This window comes from Chamaea fasciata, unplaced genomic scaffold (assembly GCF_029207755.1).
Source record: "Chamaea fasciata isolate MVZ Bird 193981 ecotype frontalis unplaced genomic scaffold, bChaFas1.0.hap1 SCAF_11, whole genome shotgun sequence".
NCBI classification, from domain to species: Eukaryota; Metazoa; Chordata; class Aves; order Passeriformes; family Sylviidae; genus Chamaea; species Chamaea fasciata.
The window spans coordinates 6,633,288-6,655,159 of NW_027094096.1; positions in this window are offsets into that span (position 1 = coordinate 6,633,288).

Genomic DNA, 21,872 nt, shown 5'->3' on the forward strand with positions numbered 1-21,872 from the left:
GGGCCAGTTAAGGTTTTATCCTTTTTCAATATCAGGAAATCATTATTGTCATGGCTTGAACATAGACTGGGCAGAGAGGGGTTCACCTGCTACAACCTGGACTTAGGAAAAGTGCCTCAGGAAAATGGTTAATGAATTCCTCCAGTTGTGCTTTGCTGAGCACAAGGGGCTTTAGGGCTGCATTCATTTGCATTCTCTGGCCAAAACCTCCTGCAAAAAGCTCGGCAGAACCTGTGGGTGGGGAGATCTCAGCTGGGTTTCATCAGTACCCCCAGCTCTGCCCTGATTTTGAATTGAATATTCAAGTTAGAGCTGAGCTCAGTAGAGCTGGCTTAATGGGGGAGGAGGGAGAGATTCAAACTTGTTCTCCCAGCTGGGGAAAAAAACCCCAAACCCCTGAAACTTTAAAGATGCAAGTCAGTTCTTCATTTTGATGCTGCATAACTGTCTGTGTGGATGGGAGAAGCAACAGGACTGTAATTGCAGACAAAATCTCTATTTCCTCTAATTGTTCCCGTAACTTGATTTACTTTGGAAATACTCAGTGGATGCTTTCCTTATTTACTGTCTCTCCTCACTGCTATCACTTTCCCTTCCTTGACTGATGGAGCACATTCATAATTTCTCTCCATTTGGTGTGGACAGATCCAGTTGGGCTCAGCAGCAGCTTGTGCAGATAAGGAGCATAATGTTTAATATCCATCTAGAACTGAATGAGTGATTTATGGGGGAGAGGCTGTGTGAAACCAAAGACGCACCAGATGAATCTGGGATTTCAAGAGCAAGGAGGAAAATCTGAGCGTGCTGAAGTTCTTCTGTAGACAGGAAAAGGAAGGTGTTGGGAGATGGGAGAAGCCAGTGGGAGCATGGCTTTCCTTGGTCTTTAGAACCTCAAGGCTCCGGTGAAATACTTCCAGGAGAATTTCCATGTGGTTAAAGGGCTTCACTTGGCCATCCAGGCTTAACTAAGGTGGGGTACAGCATTACCCCCAACACTCCAGTGGGCACACATGCATGTGTTTGATCCGTATCTGTTGGGATGGGAGGGAATACAGACTGATTTCCATGGCATCCTGAGAGGATGCTGCTCCCTGGCTCTCCTCAGCATCCCTTCTCCTGCCTTTTCTGCACATCTCAGGATCTTTAAGACTGGAGTTGCTCCTCCCACCTTCCTGCTTCTGGAGTTAGGCACAAAGCCCCTGGCTTTCCACTCAGGTGTGTTCCTTGCTCTTCTTTCCCACCTATTTTCTTAGGATTTTCCATGGAGCTTGGACACCTGGGCTCAGCTATAGCTCAGAGCTCCTGCCCTCCCTCACCCACGTGTGCTGAGGAGGAAAGGAAGCTGTAACACCTGCTTTAATTTCCTCAGGTCTCCCTCCAGCTGCTGCCTCACAGCTCCCACCTCAATCCAAACTAACCAGTTTTTGGCCACAACTCCTAATCTATTCCGGATCTTATTTCCCATGTGCTCTCTGTAATGTTTTGTCTCTGGACAATTTTTTCCTTTTAATTTTGCAGTGAAAATTACCTAAGCTGGCTGAAAGAAGTGTTTCAGAGCTGACTTGCTGATTGCAAGCCAGAGCTGAGGGCCGCTTTATAGAGATGTTTTCTTCGGGAATAATCAGCCCGAAGCCGGTCTCGGAGGAGGGTCGCAGATGAGAGCTATCAACAGAGGGGTTTATGGAACACAAGGCTTGCTCTTCAATTTCAATGCAGATAAAATCTGCCAAGAGAAGTGGAGCCTTCCCTTGTCACTTCTGCAGAGAGAGATTTTATTAACACCAATTGCATGGAAACAGGGGGCGGCCGCGGTGCCCCCATGGAGATAAAAAGACATTAATGCACTTAGGCTGTGACAGCAGAGAGCAGCTGGCTTTGGTTTATGTTCCTCTGGACTCCAGGGGGACTTCTGCACGAGCAGGGCGGGACTTTGGGGCCGAGTTCAATGGCTGATCCCTCCAGCAGAAATATCGGGAAGAAAGACCGGGAAGGAGCAGGAGCAGCCCCGGGATGCAGAGCGTGGGTGGCAAGGTCTCGATTGGCCCCAGCTCTGTTGCAGTGTGGGTAAGGTGTGAGACCTCAGCGTTGCTGGAAATGGGATGTTGAGTCTGAGGATGGACAGGTGATCCCGGGGAAATCCTGCCTGTGGTGGCTGAGTGCTGGCGACCCAAAGCCTTGGGAGCATGTGTGGGGTTCTGCCTACTGCTCACCCACCAGAACTGCAGTCATGGTCATGGCTTGTGTATCCTGGTTTTCTTTTTCCAACAGAGTTATTTTCGCTGTCCCAAGTTACTGTTGGGCCTGGAGTTGAGCTTTAGCCTGATCCATACAATGGCTATGGGAAGCTTTGGGAAAGGATTGTCCTTGATGTGGGACACACATCCGCATCCTGCTCCAGAGTCCTGCATCCACTGCAGTTTCTCTTACAGGATCCCTGAGCAGGAGAAGGGCTGTGGCCCATTTCCAAGCCCCGTGCCCTGGTCCTCCACAGGGTGGGGTTTTGCTGAGGCTTCCCACTGCCAGCTCAATCCCAAGCTCCCCTCATTCCATGGGCCAGGGCTGTTGAAAAGGCCAGGAATTTAAAGCCCCACTGCACACACCGCTCGTGCCTGGCACAGCTGGCTCCAGGGATGGAGGGAGGGATGGAGGGAAGGATCTCCCAGTTCTGGGCAGGAATTGGACAACACCCCATGACTGGCTGCCTGATTGATCAGCACAGCTCCTTCAGTCACACAGACCATTCTGACGAGCCTGCAGCCAGTTCCCTGCATTTTGCAGCTCCTGGATCCTGCTGATGGGGGTGGGTGCCACTGCTGGAATTACTTGCTCCTTCTTGGTCATCTAATTTGGAGCTTTCCAATAAATAGGCTGCTCGACATTTTTTGATGTAAAGGTCAACATTGTCTGGTAGACTCAAGGATTTTAAGATGAGTGGAGGAAATGGCATGGGTAGGCTGATTTGATAATGATCCTAATCCTGTGTCTGATCTCTGATAATGATGGTAACCCCATCAATGCATGCTCATATCACTGCAAATGGGGCTTGGATCATTTTTTGGCAGAACTGATGCCTCTTAGCACAGAGTGGCTCTGCTGGACACTTTAACTTGTACAAGAGCTGCCACACAGAATGCAGAAAAAGGAAGCTTAAACTGTTTTTAGGGGGGAAAAAAAAATCAATCAGAGCAAGTGTTTTTGGCTAAATAAGGTCTCAGTCTCCTGAGTCAGCTTTCCCAAAGCTGTTGATGTTTGCTGATGAATTAGTGCGGTGATGAGCACACAGCTGACACACCAGCCAAAGTGCAGTTATGGGTGGAGATTCATTACAGAAAACACCTTTAAATTCCACAAATCCTTTTATTCAGGCAGGCCAGGACAAGGCCTGCCCTTTTTTTTGGTGCTACTGAGGAAGATGTGAGGTTGGGGAAAGCTCTGTGGTTTGGGAAAGGTGAGCAGTGGTTTAGCACAGGGATTCCCTCCATCATTCCAGGCTGTGGGGAACAGATATTGAAGCATCCTTCATGCTGTGCGTGTTGGGGATGTTTTCAGGCCACTGTGTGGTTTTTTAAGAAGTGCTGAAGGGAGGGCAGAAGAAAGTTTAGCAGGAAGTTCTGCCTCTGTAGACCCTGGCAGTGCAATGCCAGTGATCTGTTGCACAGCACACACAGCGCTGATGTCCAGAGGGAAATACAGATCCACAGGACACTTGGAATTCCTTGGAGAACTCTCACAGCAGAGCTCTGCAGTATCCAAGGATGTCTGGAGAGATCAGAGCTGCCAGGGCCAGTTTTCCAGTCTGCCCTTTTGCTTTGCTGTCTCTTGTGAATGCTACTTAAAGTTTTCCCAAGTTAGGGACAAGTTAATTACGTGGTCCTCTTTTCCTGAAGGACCCCAGTGCCCTGATTACATTTTGCTCCCAGTTTTCTGGTTTCTAATCTGATATATGGCACCAAATATCAGGGAGCCACAGATGCAGGGAACTTGCATTTCTTCTGTCCCCTTGAAATGCCTGGTTGTTTTTTGACTCCAGAGCTCTCCGTGTGACATTCACCTAACAAGGCTCTCCTGGGGCTGCTTTCCCCTCAGCACAATTTGTCTCTGGGGGGTTGTCACATTCCTCCCACCGTCCCACAGCCTTTTTCTCTTTGGTTCTCTGATCTCTGGCAGGCCTGTGCTGAGAGCTGATTGCCATCTCTCCTCAGGTGGATCACTTATTGCTCTGTAACTGGCTCAAGCCAAAGGGCTGGAGATATTGGATTCCTTTGATAAGGTGCCAAAGTGACACGCTGATATCTGAGCCAAAGCACTGAGCAAATGCTTTTCCCATCTCTGACCATGGTAGACTCCCAAATCCCAGCAGAAGCAACTTCTTTCTATTACTCAGCTGTTTGCTAGCAGGAATTATCTGCCCTGGCAGGAGATAGTTTGTGTTCTCTGTGTTTCTTAGGCTCCTGCTATTGCTCGCTCCCACTAGAGAGAGGCATAAAACTCCTTCCAGGTGACATTTGCAGGAAAAAATCAATTGTTTATCAACATCCCGGCAATCAATAAATGCAGTGATAGGTGCAACTGTCTCTATTGGAGCTGAACCTTGATTGCTGAGAGGCCAGATTTGCTGCTAAATCCACCCGGGCCTGAAGCTGGGCTGGAGCTGTGAGACCAAAGCCTGGAGCCAGATGGTTGGAGGGTTTCCTGGTGCTGTGCTGAGCCCTTCCCCTCCTCAAGGTGCTGGTGCTGGCTACACTTGTGCTCATTGTCTGTGCACTGTGCTGCTGGAGAGAGCTCTGGAGCTCTTCATACACATGTGGTCCCTCAGAGCCACGGAGGGTCTGCTCTCTGGGTGTTTCTACACCAAGTTTCACTGAAGAGATGAACCAGAGCACAAGGTGCTCATCCCAGAGGAATTCATCACCATTGTGAAGACTTAAGTGTCTGTCCATCTTCACTAAGCCTTTTTTCTGAAGAACCCTGTACTATATTTTGTTCCCAGATTCTCTTGGCATCTGGCCTTGGTGCTGGACAAGATGGGCCTGGAGGAAGGTCCCTCACAGGGTTCCTGCTGGGCCTGGTGATAAACTTGAATTCAGCTACACTGGTGTAAAGGCCAGCCTGGAGCAACCTGGTCTAGTGGAAGGTGTTCCTGCCCTTGGGACGTGGATGACCTTTAAGGACCTTTCCAACCCGACCCTTTCCATGATTTTGTGGTGAGCATCTCCAGACATCCATCTCCTTCCTCCTGTGCTCCCCCTGTCCAGCTGATCCCTTTCCCTGGGATCCCTGCAGCCTTTCCCTCTTGCTTGAAGCTGTCACTTGATGTCTCATTAAAGGAGACAACTTAAAGATGTCCCTATCTGCAGAGCATTCCTGAGCCTGAGCTTTCCCAGAGCCAGAGTTCTTCCTGAGCCGGAGCTCCAGGAGTGTTTTGACAACGCTCTCAGGGACAGGATGGGATTGTTGGGGGTGCCAGGAGTTGAGGGCTGGATAATTCTTGTGGGTGCCTTCCAACTCAGAAGATTGGAATCTCAGGAGATCATCCAGTTTTGAGGTGTCCATGTGGCCAAGGTATCCCATCACAAGGAAATATGGATAGGGATGGAAGAGTTAACATCAGCAGCTCCCAGACACGCTGGAGAGTTACATCATGTTGCTGTGGAAACTAACTTTGTGAAAGCACAGTGATGTATGGGAAAGCTTTGGGTCAGCGGGTAATAAATTCTCTTTAAAAAGTGATTTTTTCCCCATCTGCTGATGTAAACATCATTAAGAGAAATGACGGCTGAGAGATGGATTTCTTTTTATATCAATTTTCAGACAAAGAAAATAATTTTTTTTTTAATAATAAAAAAGTTGCTGGAAATCAGAGAGTGCTATAAATAATGAAATAAAGAAAAAGCACCGGTGATGGAACAGAAATTTTCCCTGGTGATTGGTTTACAGCTCCCGGTGATTTAATGGGAACTTGCAGTTGCCTGTGGGAAGCTGCAGCAAAGCCCTGGATGGGCTCTGTTAGATGACACTTTGCAGATTGTACCACGAATCCCAAACTTGGAGGGCTCGGGAGCCCCCTTGTCCTGGAAGTCCCCTCCCATCTGCATTTCCCTGCTGCCATTGAGGGGTAAGTTTCCAACCTGCCATGTTGTCATTCGGATTCTCGTGAAGGTGTGGGGTTTTTGGGTTTATTTTCCACCCTCTTGGATGCAGGAGGGTCTGAGGTGAGGCAGCAGAAGTATCTCAGGTTACCAAAGCAGTGTGATGGTCCCAGCCAACAGCAAGGGTGCCGCTGGGAATGCAGACAAGGGTGTCACCGTGATGAATGGGGTAATTAATAAGCAATTAATGTGCTTCAGAGCATGGCTCCAGCTTTTCTCCCAGCCAGGCACTCAGCACTGATCTGCTTTCTCTGGTGATCCAGGCTCAGAGCAGCTCGGAATGATGGAGATGATGTTTCCAGATCTCCCCTTGATGCCACCAGGATGCAGCTCTGCACTGGCACAGCAGGGAGTCTGCTTTAGAGGGAAGGAAATTCCAAGGTGGGTTTTTCACCAATTGATGGGATTTAAAGGGATTCTGTGAGTTGTCCTTGAAATGAGAGCTCTGAAATGGCCTCCTTTGGCAGCTTCTCCATTCCCATTTCAAACTCCCTGAAAGCTGGCCCAGGTGCAAATACTCCACCTGGCATCCCAAATTCATGTTTCACTGGCCTGCAGCATTGTTCCCAGCTTATCCTTCTGCCTCTTTCCTCTCCTGGCCTGGATTTTTCCATGCCCTCCAGCACTCCCCGTTAGCCCCATTGTCCATCTCTCCTGGGAGGGTTCTCTCAGTTACATCAGAGTCCACCAAGATGATGTACTCATGTCCAGACCTGAGCAAGAAGCACATTTCCCGTTTCAGGGAAAAACTATGGAGTTTAATTTAAATGTATTTTTCGTCCTGACATGTCCCTGTGAAACCATTAAAAATTGTTTACATATATTGAGTTGATTTTGGCATTTAAAGCAATCGGATAACAAGAGAAACTTCTAAGTGAAAAGGTGTTTTAGAATTAATATCAAAGTATTTCATGCCCTCAAAATAATGAAACATGATGTTTTGATGTTGTCAAAACACTCCGGTAATTTTTTGTTTAGAAACAAGAATGTGTTGGCATTGACATGCCCAGGTGAGTTGTTCCTTTTGCAGGAAATCAACGTTCTGATGGAAAATCCTGAGGGAGCTCAGGTAAGAGCAGCCAAACCTTGCTCACTTGTGTAATAACATCCTTTTCACTCCTCAGCCTCAGGCCCTGTGCTCTAAGAGCAGTCCCAGGGGCTGGTAATTAATTGGCGTAGCTAATTCAGGGATGGAGAGGGAATATGACAGCAAAACAGGAATAATCTGCAATGTTTTTGAGGGAGGGAGCAGCCATGGCTTGCTGAAGAACCCAAGCAGCTTAGAGGACATCGCTGTGCTAATAGTGTAATAAAAATAAATGAATGTGGTACGAACGCTGAACAGGTCAAGAGGAGGCAGGAGGTTCCACAGCTCGGACACGGTGGAGGTTATTTTGCATTTTGTCATGGACTGATGGAAACATGAGAGAAACGGGACCTTTAAAAAGCAAAGGAGAGGAAAGGGGATGTGTGAGAGTGCAAGGGACCCTCCCCTTGACAACACACACAAGTGTGTGTCACTTGAGCTCAGAGCTTTGGGACTGGCAGCGGTTTGGGTTGTCTCTGTTTATGAAGATGCACCTCAGGGGAGCTGCCTGGGCTGCTCCCACGGCTGATCCTCGGCATTCCCACCCCTCCACGGAGATAACCTGCCTCAGGAAAAGGCTCTGCTCAGTGCTGGGCTGAACTGGCTGCAGGTTGGGCACAGCTGTGAGTGTGGAGGTGACTCAGGACCGTGGTGCTGCCTCTGCACGATGCTGGAGGCCTCAGTCATGTCACCATGTACTGCTCCTCTAATATTTGTGTCAGCTGTGCTCTTTGCTGGCACCAAACTCATGGTTTCCTTCCCAGATCATGGGGAAAAATCTGCAGCATCCCCTCAGCTGGGAGCAGAGTTCTCCCTGAAGAGCCCTGAGCAGAAGGACTTGTGGGTGTGGGGGATGAGGAGCTCAGGGTGACGCAGTTGTGTTCCCCCCATGCCCTGGGCTGATCCCCAGCATGGGCAGCAGGAAAGGGATTGGGATTCTGCCCCTCTGCCCCACTCAGGTGAGACCCCACCTGCAGAGCTGCCCCAGCCCTGGGGCCAACAGCAGAAGGATGTTGGAGCTGCTGGGCAGAGTCCAGAGGAGGTCACAGAGATGCTCCAAGAGCTGGAGGTTCTCTACTGGGAGAGCTGGGGGTTTTCACCTGGAGAAGGCTCCAGGGAGAGCTCAGAGCCCCTTCCAGTGCCCAAAGGGGCTCCAGGAGAGCTGGAGAGGGACTGTAAACAAGATATGGCGTGACAGGACAAGGGGGAATGGCTTCAAACTGAAAGAGGGGAAATTTATCTGAGGTATACAGAAGAAATCCTTCCCTGTGAGGGTGGTGAGGCCCTGGCACAGGGTGTCCAGAGAAGCTGTGGCTGCCGCTGGACCCCTGGAAGTGTCCAAGGCCAGGTTGGAAAGGGCTTGTAGCAACCTGGGCTAGGGGAAGGTGCCCCTGCCCATGGCAGGGGGTGGAGTGAGATGGGTTTGAGGTCCCTCCCAACCCAAACCCTTCTGGGATCCTGATCCATTCCGTAATCCTCTGATTCAATCCATGAACCCCACCTGAGCTCCTGCTTCCAGAGTGAGATTTCCACTGCTTTGGAGAGGTCAAGAGCTCAAGTCAAGGCCCCCAATTCTTTTCCCTCTGTTTTGCCCACCCAGCAGAATTCCAGGCCGGGGAAATTGTTGGAGCTGTGGTTTTAACGTGACAGCAGTGACGAGAGGGCGAGTGATGTTTCTGTCAGTGCAATGAAGGCCATTGTGCACTATTGATTTTTGTATTTGTTTGGTTTTTGTTGGTGTTTTTTGTAGCAGAACACTCCATTCAAAGCAGTGTAAAACACTCCATTAAATATTAATGCTTTCCCCCACTTCTTTCCTCTGTGGACACATCTCCTTCTGTTTTCTCAGGTCCCCATCCTGCTGGACAGCTGGAGGATGTTCCCACCAAACGATCAGCAGGTTGAAGATGCTGCATAAAACACTCAGCAGTGCCCCTTTAACATGGAAGCAACTTGACTTTTATTGCCAGTGCTGAAAGCATCTACAAATGTAGATTTAGCATCAGCCTCCGGGCTTAAGATACAGCTGTTATATTTTCCTTTCTTCCTTTAATTTTTTTCTTCCCCTCTCCTTTGCACTAATGTAATGCTTATTTAGGAACTGCAGCCATCTGTGGCTGCTGGGGATGGCACTGTTAAATTTGCTGTTGCTTTCTTTCCCCTGGTTTGATGAGGCTCTCAGTGCACAGAGAATTCCCCAGGACAGCAGAGAGTTGCTTTGATTGCTGGATTTTTGTGTTTTTTTTTTTTTTTTTTTTTTTTAAACACCTCCCAAAGACATTGTTCACAGGGCTCTGTCTGTGCTGGGGAAAGGTGGTCAGCTGGAGAGCTGAGATCCTGCCTTGTCGTGGGTTAATGAGGTGAGATTATGAAGAACCAGCCAGCAAAAGAAGTTGATGAAATTAGAGGGGATGGGAAATAAAAAGGGAGGGAAGGAGGAAGGGCTGGGACCAGAGCTCTTCCTGTCCCTCACAGCAGCCTGTGGTTGATGGTGAGATGATTCACATGGGAATTGGGGCACCTGCAGTACTCAAGGGAATTCTTTTGTGTTTTTCCAGTGAAAGGCTCTGCCTCAGCAGATGGACAGGCTCTGTCCCCAGTGGGCAGTCTGGAGCTGGGCACAGCCCTGCCCCGGCACAGCGCAGCAGGGTGGATGTGTGGTGTTGCCAGCAGGGACTCGGCTCTTTGTGTCAGGAAAGGCAAAGTTGGCTCCTGCCTGTTTTGTCCCTGAGCTGCCTTCAAATGACTCGTGTTCACCCTTGTGAGGAAAGGTAAATCTTAAAAATTGCTATAAAGAGAAAGGAAAATATCTCTCCTTTGGGCAAAGCCCTGTAGAGAGAGCTGCTCTAGATGTCCTACAAGTGATTTACTTTTTAATTTCCCTCTCCTTGATTTTGTTTAGTATTCTTTCTGTCACCTGCTCCTTTAAATTGTCCTCTGTCGGAACCACAGCTCCTCTTTGCACTCTGGAGCCTCTTCACTGTGCATTGCCCTCTGCATGGGAAGGTTAATAACGAGTTTATCAGAAAATACTCCTGCATCTTACAGAAAATCAGAGGACCCACAGAGGGGAGGTGCTGCTTCATGGTCTAGAGGAGCTGAGGTGGGTTGTGTTGGACCAGAAATCCTTAGGTTGCATCTCCTTGGGTACCCAGGCCCATTCCTTGCCCCGTCCATACTTATCCTGCAAGGCAGGCTGGCTCCAGGCTGTTTGAAGTGGCTTTGGCACCTCCCAGGATGGGATGAGGAGTTCAAAATGGTGATGGTTTTTCCAGTTCAAACTGGGCAGAGATAGTGCAGGGACTGCTGCAGCCATGAGGGGGGAGTTGGTCGAGTTCCTGGTGTCAGGAAAGTCACTTTATCTTTCCAGACTGCCTGAAGGTCCCTGTGTACCTGAGGTCCCAGACTCACTGGAAGCTCCTTGGCTGTCCCCAAGACTGATGGCTCTCCACCCTCCAAATCCAGGCAGTCCAGAGCACAGGGCATGTTCCAAACCAGTCCCTGGGATGTCCCAGGGCATGCTCCTGAGCTGGAGGTGAGCATTGGTACCTGCACTGCTGAAGGCACAACCCCCATCTCCTGAGAGCCTGGCACCGTGGTCCTGCAGCTGTCAGCATGATGAATGGATGTTGTGTTTTATTTCCTGCTTTAACAAATACTAATTATGTAGATGATAATTCTCAGCATCGCGGTTCCTTTTGGCTCATTTGTTTTTCACTCTCCAGAGCAAGAATAGGGGGTTTTTCCATCCCCCCCTCCCCTCCCATTCTTGAAATTCTGCTTTAATTGCTTCTCTTTGGTTTTTGCTCAAGGTTTCATGCTCCGAACAGGTCAGTGTATTGATCCTGCACTTTGATAAGGTCAGCAGAGATCAGCTGTGACATTTCCAGGAGATTTGCTCCTCCCCTAATGGGCTTACTCATCAAAGAGTTTTCCAGGGGACAGGGCAGGGGAGAGATTGGATTTCAACTCTTACATATGTTTATTTGGGCAGGCCTGGAAGGGTCTGAGTAGTGGCATCACTTGACAGACCAAAGGATGTGCTGTCCAGGTTATGAACTCTGCGTCTGGTGCCCACCATTGTCACTAAATGTCACAGAAGCCCTGTGTGACTGGGTGAGGCGGCACCAACTGATCCCAAAGGGCACAGAACAAGGTGACCCCCACTCCTGGCACGCCCACAAACGCTGGCTGTGGCAGCTCCAGCCAAGCCCATCTCTGACCATTCAGAGGAAGGTGAGGAGATAACAAAGAGAACAAGCAAGCAACTTCTGCTGGGCCAAATGAGCCTGGGGGAGGAAAATAAATCAACTAATTCCTTCCTGAGGTCTTGGGGAGTGAGATTGGACTACAGTTTCATGGAGAGTGCGAGGCTGAGCAGCAGATTATCCAGAATTTCCTGTTCTTGTCATGGCAGAGGGGACAAGGAAGGGAGCAGGGGCACAGAGGGGTGTCCTGAACCATCCAGCCCTGCTCCCTCTGCTCCTGTCTCCCAGGAGCAGGATTAAAACCTGGCTGTAAAGGAGTTATCTACTACAGCAGCATCGAAGGAGGAGGATCCACACCCTTGTGAGGTCCTCCAGTGTCCCTCCCTGCAGGGAAATTGCACTGTATTTTGGGATTTATCTGACCTGAGCTTCCAGGCATTGAATCTCATCATCATCTTGTTGTCAAAATCCTGGGAAGTCCCCTGCAAGCCAGGATATTTCCATGTTGATGCCTAGACATCTTGGGATTGTTTTAAGCAATGCTTTGGCAAACTGAGGAAGCTGAGCCGAGTTCAGAATTTTTCCAGCTCTCAGCTGTGTGTATGGAATAATTTTAAATGCTCTCCAAGGCCTCCCCTCCCTGTGTGAACACCCCGTATCTCCTGGAAAAGCTCTAAAAACCCAGAGCTGTGCTATGCTCTTCACAAGAGCTCTCACAGCATCTAAAATGCTGGAGGGGGGTTGTTTTTTTTCTTATAAAGTCATGCAAATGTGGGTGAAATAGGGGAAAATGTAGGGTAAGAGAAGAAAAAAATGCAAATGTCCAGTGAGATCCTGGTTCCTGTCCCTGCTTGGATGAATATTCACTTACTCCAGGGACAGCATCTTTAGTCCTCCTGCAGTCGGTGCTTTCTGAGGTAATCTCTCACATTGGAAGTAGCTGTCATTTGCATTCCTGGTTCCCAGAGGTGTTATCTTGCACTGGCTTGCATCAGACTACATTTTTCCACAGTGATGTACCTCAGCAGTGAAGAGGGGGTGAGCAGCTTGTGGTCAAGTGACTGGGTCTGGCTGAGCAAAACACCCCCGTGTGTTGTCACCCTTTCCAGCCACGTGTGGATGTTTATCCTCCTGAATCCCTGCTCGGCCACACGGATCAAGGGGCCCTCGATTGGGGCAGATCTTGTTGACACTTGATAGGAAAAGGTGAGAAAAATGTGTTTAGTGGCTCTGTAAGGGGCCGTGAATCCTGCCCCTGGTACGTGGGCTCATTTAACCCGCACTGTGACCTGCCCTGTTCTCATCGTTACTTACTTGTGACCTCCCTTTCTGCTGTCTATAAACAATCCCAGTGAAGAGAATCACTCCAGCAAATGGTGGATAAAATGCTGAATGATGTGTACAGAGAGCAGAGCACTGGAATTGATCTAAACTGCCTGGATGTCCCTCCAGATTCTGGAGAAAAAGCTTTTTGCCTTTTTTCTGGGTCCTTTCAGGCTATGAAGTGAGGCCATAAAGTTTTCAGGGTGTCCCAGGTAATGACAGAGTGATTCAATCAGGCTCTCTTATCAGATTCTCTCTCTCCTGCTCGTCTTCCCCTCTCCCTTCTCCACCTCTTCTCTAAAGGGCTGGATTGGCATTGCTTAGGTGGGCAGCTCAGCCTTGAGCAGAGTAATTCCAGACTATGAGGTAACTTAAAAATTCAGCAGTTTAATGAAGTTTGTGGCCCCCAGATGCTTCCCTGCACAGCCCAGGGGGGTTACTCTGTGCACTCAGGATTCTTCTCCGTGGAGGATTTCCAAGGTGTCAGAAACGCTCCTGGCTCTGCTCTTGGAAGCACAAGGGAGACACGTGCCAACCCTGCAGAGGGAGGCTGAGGTTTAAATCACTCATTACAGTCACTTTAACTGGCTTTTTCCCACCTGGGCCTGAATTACCTCGAGGAACAGAAGAGTTTTTTGCTCTTCTGGCTGTGGTCCCATCCCTCTCTCTGGAAATCCTGAGTAACCCAGCAGAGGTGGGGCAGAATGGAGCAGATCCCCTGCAGTCAGGGGTGTCACCAGAGCCTGCAGGTGGATTAGGTCCTGTGCCATACTCAGGTTAATCTTTTCAAACACTGTTTCCAGGAAAGAATTGATAGCTTTGGTCATATTTAAGCAAGTTCAAAGACTGGGGATGAATTCCTTAGGCCTTGGAGTGGATGGAGAAGGACAGTGGGGTCCTCAGAGTTGGATTTGAGATGTAGGCTTGTTACTGTTTCTGTCCTGGGGTATTGTGTGAGTTAGGGCAATCACAGGGCTCCCAGCGCTCAGAGGTTCAGTCACCTTGGTGTCACCCTCTGTGTGGGCTGTGAGGGCACCCTGGGCCCCCTCAAGGACCTTCCCTGTGCTCCGGGATGCTGTGGCATGGCATGGGCTGACTGGAAGTGGACTTGCAAATGCAAGGATGGGGTTTGGAAAGCTTTGGGATGCTGGTCTACCATGTGTGTTTTGGGGCTGGGTGTCGACAGGGCTGCTCACATCCCCCTGCCAAAAAACCTCTGCAGGCAGCTGGGATCTACCTCTTCTCCCATTCTTTTCTCCCACTCTACTGCTCCTGTTCAGCTCCTTCATTGCACAAACCCTCCCTGGGTTTGTGTCCTTCAAACCCTTCCCGTTAAACACTTAGTCATCACTTAGCTAAACTACTATATACAAATATAGCTCTTTTGATCTTCCTACGTAAATCAATACCTGCTGTCCTTTCATCTTCGTAGGGGCTTTCTCTGAGCTCTCTCCAATTTACTGTCTTTAAAATGGAGTCATCTTTCCTGCCTGATTCTCCCCAGTTTTCAAATTTCCTGAAGCCCCTACACCTGCAGAAAATCCTGGTGGCTCCCAGCCACCTCCCCTGCCTTCAAGTGGTAAAAGTGCTTTGTACAGAGCCTCTCTTGTCCCCTTGGATTGCTGTGCGTCTTCCTCGGCTTGTTCTGGAAGTGAAGAAGCCCATGTTCATGCTCCCAAGGAACTGGGAAAGGCACAATCCAGTCTCAACTCTCTGTGCCATTCTGGGCTGAAGGGAAGTTGTCCCACTTGGGTTATGGAGAGGAATTTCTGTAGTCATTGGTGGCTGAACTCAACTTTGTCTGTAACAATATAGCAAATGCCCAAAGAAGCTGTGGCTGCCCCACTTCCCCCTGGAAGTGTCCAAGACCAGCTTGGACAGGGCTTGGAGCACCCTGGGCTAGTGGAAGGTGTCCCTGCCCATTGCAGTGGATGCCACTGGATGAGTTTTAAGGTCTCTTCCAGCCCAAACCATTCTGGGATTCTGTGAAATTGGGATATAGGAACAAAGAAACCCCAGATGAAGGAAGGGAAATGAGCTGCATGTAGCATCTATTTATCCCTTCAAAGAAGGGAATGTGGGCATCTCTTCCCGAGCTAATCCTGCCTGGCTGCCCCTAGGGCTCTGATGGAAGCCTTCAGCCAGGCTTCACGGGAAGGCAGACCCGGGATACGGATCCAAGGCACACGTGGGGCAGTGGAACTGTCATTCCTGGGGCAGGGATGGATTGGCTCCTGTCAGCTGCCCGGCTGGAGCCGTGGGAGCAGCAGGAGTGTCCTGCCGGGGTACGGCAGGAGGCGATGCCGGGCCGTGATTTAGTGTGGGCGTCAGAGCCCAGGCCCAGCTCACACTTCATCCCAAGTGTTTGGTCTGTTGGTTATGTTACAGTTGGTAAATAAAACTGTCAGGGAAATGGGCTGCAGCATGTGACCGTGGCTTTAGGGCAAGAATTAAGTCTCTCTGTAGGATTTGAAGAGGCCATTGTGCAATTCCTTCGCCTTTCCTTACCTCTAGATGCCCTGAGACCATTCCAGCTCTGGACTGGGAACGCTGGGAAAGTCATTAAAGCCATTACAGTAAAAAGCCTTCTCCCTCCCCCCTTCAAATGAAAGGTTTATAATAGCAATAAACCCTTGATTTTAGCATCTCGTTATGGGTCAAATAAAAGCTGGTCAGGAGCAGGAGACAGAATCTCATCCCTCTGCTCATCCCCTCCGGATAAATGTAGTACTGCTGCCATGGGCCATATAGCTTAATTAGCCACTCTTCTCTGCTGTTCCTCAGGAAAAATACTTTGCAAAGCCTAGGCAGGCTGTCCGTGTCATATTTCCCATGTTCCTAGAGGTGTTAATGAATTCATTAATCACTTAATGGCAAGGAGGGTCTTTAGGGACCAGCATGGCAATTTACTGCTCCCAGGAGGAAGAGGCTCTGTCACTGATCTAAAATTTCAGTTCCACTAATTTGTGCCAGCAGAGCCACCGAGCTCCTTTCTGCAGTCCTTGGAGTCCACACAGACCTCCCAGTGGGGGCATGGCAGCAGAGCATGGAGCAACAGGGATGGAAATTTGCTGGATGGGGTCTTGCGCTGAATGATGTCCTGGCTCTGGAGCATCCAGAGGCTGAGCAGGGCAAAGGAAACCTCTCCCCACCCTCCTGCTGGTGTTCTTTGCTTTTTTTTTTTTTTTTTTTTTTTTCCACTGGGACAGGGTTCCTGAAAAATCACTGGAAAAGCTCGTCCATGCAATAGGCTTGGAAGTGCATCCCGAGCCTCAGAGGCTTCTTGCTGAGTTACAGGAAATCCAAACTCTGGCAGCATGGCTGTGTAATGTGGCCTGGGACTGCAGGCTCTGCCGTGAAACGAGTCTGTGAATCTTTTCTAACTGAAGAGCATCAGGGGGATGTATTTTGACTGAAACTGTCAGTTGAGATGTGAATTTGAGTGTTTGCATCTCTGTGCTGCAGAAAATGTTGATTATTTCAGTCTCTCGCCCTCGTTGCGGGAGAACGGCGGATGCCAAAGTTCCCAACAAAACGGCTCTTTTGGCTTCTTTCTGATCACACAGCAGAGCAGGGAGGGGAGGAGGTGAACAGAGCCCTCCTCTCTGCTAATTCCCTTCCACCAGCCTGTCATCACTTTGCAATTGCACCTTTTGGAAGGATTTTTTTCTCCCTGCTTTTCTGTTCTCCCATTTAACTTCTGCTCTGATTTCTCTTTCCATCTTTCCTCTCAGTCTGTTGCCTTCCCAGACTGAGGGCCAAGGGAAGCAGTGGAAGTGTGTAAGACAAGGGCTAGCAGGGCCATGCATGGGGCTGTCCATGTGCAGGCATTTTCTCCCCATCCCTGATTCCTCCTGGGATTCATTCCCCGCCATGGGGCTTTTTGTTCAATAGCTGTTGTGAGGACGTGCGAGATGAAAGGCGGGACAGAAGCCACGTGTTGGCCTGGGAGAGGAGGAAGGAGGGAGAGAAAGCAGGAGTACAAACCCACTTCATCAGAGCAAACACAAAGGGAGGCAATTTCAATAAATGCCAGATGGTCCAAGTGAACCAGAGCCATGGAGAGCCCTCCATGTCCAACTGTTTGCTTTGGCAGGGAGCCTTCGGCTTTCAAATGAGAGCCTCCCAGGCACCCTCTTCTTTTCCTTGGCTTTCCTCAACCCCTTTGCTCATCCTCTGGACCCCTCCTCCTCCTCCCTTTGATGTCTTTCCCGGCCTCCCATCTCCTGCTGCTGCCCGTGGCTCACGTTACCCCTCAGATGCTGATGTGGGGAAGAGCAAAGGTGTTCCCTGTGCGCGTGGGGATCCAGCCCAATTCCAGCACCACGAGCTGTCCCTGTCCCACATCAGGCCTTTGGAATGTGGGAGCTGGACACACAGCCAGGCAGAGAACGTGCATGCTGCTGGGACAGTGGGATGGCACCTTGTCTTGGTTTGGAAAGACAGGTATCTGCCAGGGAAAAAGCCAGAACTTCCCTTGGAGTGGAGAATGTAAACCCCCTCCCTCCAAATTATTATAATTTTGCAATTAAGGGGCTTTCAGGCAAAGATATGGGAATAGGAATAACAGTTCTTTGCTAGGAATATTAAAAATACAAATGTAGTAGTACAAAAAAACCTAAGCAAACAAACAAACAAAAATCCTAGAAATCCTAACAGAGTCAGAACAAGACCTGACACCTGTTGGTCAGGGTGTTGGGAGCAGCCCAATTAAGTCCTCCTGGAGTGACAGGTGTGGTTCTGTTGGAGCAGAGATGATCCTGTAGAATGGTCCAGTGGTGCTGAGATGGGTCTGGTCTTCCTCTGGAAGTCTAGTGCAAACAGGCTGTGCTGGTGTTCTGAATCCCAGGTTTTATCCAGGTAGGAATGCTGGGCTCCTCTCCCTGCGTGGAGCATCTCCCAATAGTATGATGGAATTGTATCAGCCATGCAGTGAACCTCGATGGCCCATTAACAGCAGATATGCCCTGGAGGGAGGATGGGTCCTGGCAGAGACAAGAACACTGCCCCACTTGGTTTTAACAGCTGCCCATTAAAAGAAGACACCTGCCCCCTTCCCTCCCTCGGAGTTAAAAAACAAAATACCTTTTCAACTGGTTCCAACAGACTGGGAATGGAATATATGCTTTTAGTTATATATTGCAACCCAAGACACACCTCGCAGGGTGGGGGGAAGACCACACCCAACACAGTCCTTGGGTGCCCGATTTCTGGGGTCGAACGAAGGAACACTGGTGATCTTGAGGACTTTTTCAACCGTAATGATTCCATCAGCATGAACTTCTTCCTTCCCTTCTTGGGAGCCTGGGTTGCCCTGTGTTGTTTTGTTTCGGCCAGAATTCCTGCAGGATCCTTGCAAGCAGAGGCTCCAGCACATGGAGGGAGGGACTGGGGATGGTTCAACTCGAGCATCACCGCCTGAAATGTTGCTCCAGACACTGCAACATCCCAGGAGGCCTCTGGAACACCACAGAGGAGAGATCCAGCAACCAAGGGGCTCTTTTGTTCTCTCTCTACATTCAAAACATTTATTATTCCAAACTGCCTTCTGCACATTCTACAATAATTGTGAGTGATGTTTGTCATTTCATCTCCACAGTTCCTAACAAGAATGCCATCATTATTCCAGTCATTAGCAGAATGTCCAGGGCTGCTGGGGCTGCTTTTGTGATCTCCAACTTCCCATTCTCCATCCTTCCTACAGCAGATATTGTTGGGATATTAAGGTTGAACCTGAGGGGGAGAAAGAGGAACAGAGATAACAGGGAGAGTTGGTGGAGGGATGCTGGTGTAAGGATCAGCATGCTGTGATCAGGGATGCTGCTCATGGAAATCAGTAGTAATTAGAGGAAAAACACCATTTCCTCATGTGTTTGCGGTGTCTTAGCTCTGTTCCTGGCAGCACAGTCCGAGACCTCTCCCTTCAGTCCATCTGGTTTGGATCTGAAGAGGTGCTTCTGCTCTGATGATGAGGATTTGTGGGTGAAGAGGAAAAGCTGGAATTCATCTGGCAGCCTTCAGCTACTGGGAGTCCAGTGATGAGCAGCCCTGGTGGGAACCAGGTGGCAGAAAATTCTGGATCCACTGGGTCTCTCCTATTCCCTGCACAGTGGTGCCCACTTTAGCAGCAGCTGGAAGCCCCAGCAGAAATTCTGGAACCACCAGGTCTCCCTTGATAAACAAAAGACAGATAGGTAAGATATGTTTTTTCATGAAATTGTTTTTGATGTGCCTTCCCTCTCAACATTTGGCAATGCCGAAACCTTTGGAAATCCATTCAGATTTCCCTTATTTCAGGGGTGGGATGTGGGAGGGAGATTGTGCTCCCCCAAAAATCCTGCTTTACCTCAATGCCCTCTATTCAGCTTTCCTAAGGAAAATGTTGAACTTCCTATTTCAAATCCCACATCCGTTTCTCTGGAAATCTCACCAGAAGTGAAGACCTGGAAGTCTTGACAGACTCAGGACCAAAGAATTTTACTTAAGCTGATTATCAGGTTTCATCCAAACCCAAATGAAAAGAAAAAGGAAATAAGAGAAAAGCATTTCTTTATTTTCCTGTTTTCCTTCTGGTTTTGGAAACCTTGGGGAAACCAGAACTCTTGGGCTCCCTAGGAGATTCCAGAGGGAAGGACTTACTGGCTTGGAATACAAAAGAATATACAGAAACCAGAAAAAGGGCTTGTTTGAGTTCTTTTCCCCCCAAATATTGGGGTTTTGCAGTGCAGTGCAAAAATTGTCCCATTCTTCCCAAGGTCTGTCTTCTCAGTTTTAACTTTCTCACACTTAAAAGCAGTTTACATCTTTGCAGGACAACCACGTTCTTGGTACTTTTAACTACAGATTCACATTGATTGTCCTTGTTTTTTATAGGAAGCTGGGGAAAAATTATTTATGGGCATATTTTCCTCCTTTCTAAATGCAAATTATTAATTCAAGTGAAGAAGTATAATTGTTTCCTGATATTAGGTATTTTTAGGTGTGCTCACATCTGAATGCTAGCGAGGAGGCCTTTTTCCATTACCCTTTGGAAAGAAAAACAAATTTCAATGGGATTGTATTTGTTGAATACTGATTAAAGGAACTGAACAGAATTTCAAGTTTCCATGGGAAAGAAAGTATCAAATGTGACTTGATGAGTGAAACTATTGCCTGAGTCTTAGAAGTTTATTATCAGATTAAATCACAGCTATGATAAAAGACAATTTGTAATGCAGATGATGGAATAATGTTCTTTATCAGGAAAAACGAATTTCTTGTGTTCTCCCAAACTTGGAATACAGCAGGCGTAGTAATGGACACACAGAATGCATGACCCAAATCAGCCACAAAAATGTCATCTGCGTGTATCCAATTATCTCAAAACGTGAGATTAAAAATTATTAAGGGTTGTCTTTCAGTTTTGAGCAACGTCAAAAGTAAAGGTGAATTCTGTGGAAGTCACAGAATTGTGACTCCATTGTCCCTGGAGCTGATGCTACAGACACAAAATTAGGTTGGTTTGGGTGATCCCAGAGGCCAGGTCCACAAATTCTTGGTCCAGCCCTTCAAGTTCTTCAGGTTTGTGACGCTGTCCTCAGGAGCTGTGGTTGCCATCCAGCAAACTTGCCCTGCCCCGTCCCACCTTCCCTTGTGTGTGACCTACCGTGGGTTCTGACACCTCCCAGCTGGATTTTGGCTCCCTGGGTGCCATTAACTCCCACAGCCCAATCCCACAGACCCCACGGGGCCAGGACATCAGCGATCTCCTGGTGGCTGAAACTCTGGTTAGGGTGGTGACAATGACGGGAGGTGGGGAGAAGAGGGAAGCTGTGAGTAATACCTGCAGTGGATCCACAGGAAGGAGGACTGGTTGGAGGGAAGGCAGCAAACTGCAGTGCTCTGGTGATGCACTTCAGCCTCCAGAAAGCTCAAATTGATCTTTAGTGCAAGGAGTCCAACTCCTGAATTCAATAAATCCTTCTATAGATTGTCAGATTTATCTTGGACTGTGGTGGGGTGAACTTGTGTCCCTGTCTGGACAACAGGCTGCTCCCAAGGCCACTATCACTGCCCTCCTGAGAGAAAACATAATGAAAAGCTTGTGGGTTGAGATAAGGACAGGGAGAGATCACTCACCAGCTGCCATCGTGGGCAAACCAGACTCAAGTTTGGGATTTTAATTGAATTTATCACCCTTCAAATCAACCCCCAGTGCTCAAAAGGGGAGACAAGACCACTGAGGATTTTTGTCTGCATTTGGAGACCCTTTCCACTGTTGTCCTGAATGTCCCCTGACAGGCAAGACAGGGCCCAGAGCCCAGGAAAGCCTGAGCAGAAAGGCTGGACTTGGTGACTTCAGTGTCCCGTGCCCACCCAGGACAGAGACACTGTTAAGGAGGGATGCTGAACTCAACATGATAAAGATGGGATAAGGAGAGAGATGAGGCTGGGCCTGGGTGCAGGGAGTTGATGCTGCTCTTGTTTATGCTGACTCTCTCTGTGGGGGTTGTTCTCCAGTTTGTCTCAGCATGATGAGAGGCCTTTAAGTGAGAGGCTGTGGTTTACAGAGTCAACAGATTTAAGCAGGCTACGAATATTAATTATTAATTACTGTTGGAGAGTGCTATCCATTAGATTGGTGAAGTAGTTAACAGCTCTGCCTCGTCCTCCCCGCAGACACGCTCTCGCTGTCAGATTTCTCCCCCCGACCAAGACCCCAGTGCTAGAATTAGGCCAGAAACTATTTTCCAGTCGAGTGGCTTTTAATGGGCTCTCCAGACGTGTTCTCTGCATCCTGCGAGTGACTGGATCCGTGGAGAGCAGAGTCACTGGGATTGATTCATTCTTGAGGCGGAATTAGGGGTTTAACTAAGGGGGGCTTGGTGCTGCTGGGAGTTGGCTCTGTTCTCCAGGAGCACCCACTAATTACCCACGGCCCAGGGCAAGGGTCTGCTCTGGAGAAGTCCATTTACAGGACTCCTAAAGGGAGCTGTTTTTCTGGTGTGAAGGACGGCGCTGGTCATTTCTGGGTCATCTCTTGTAGAGAAAGTGTCTTCCCTGGGGCTCAGAACGTTCCTGGGGTCCCGCAGCTGTGGCAGAATGAACCAGGTAGTGCGTGGTGAT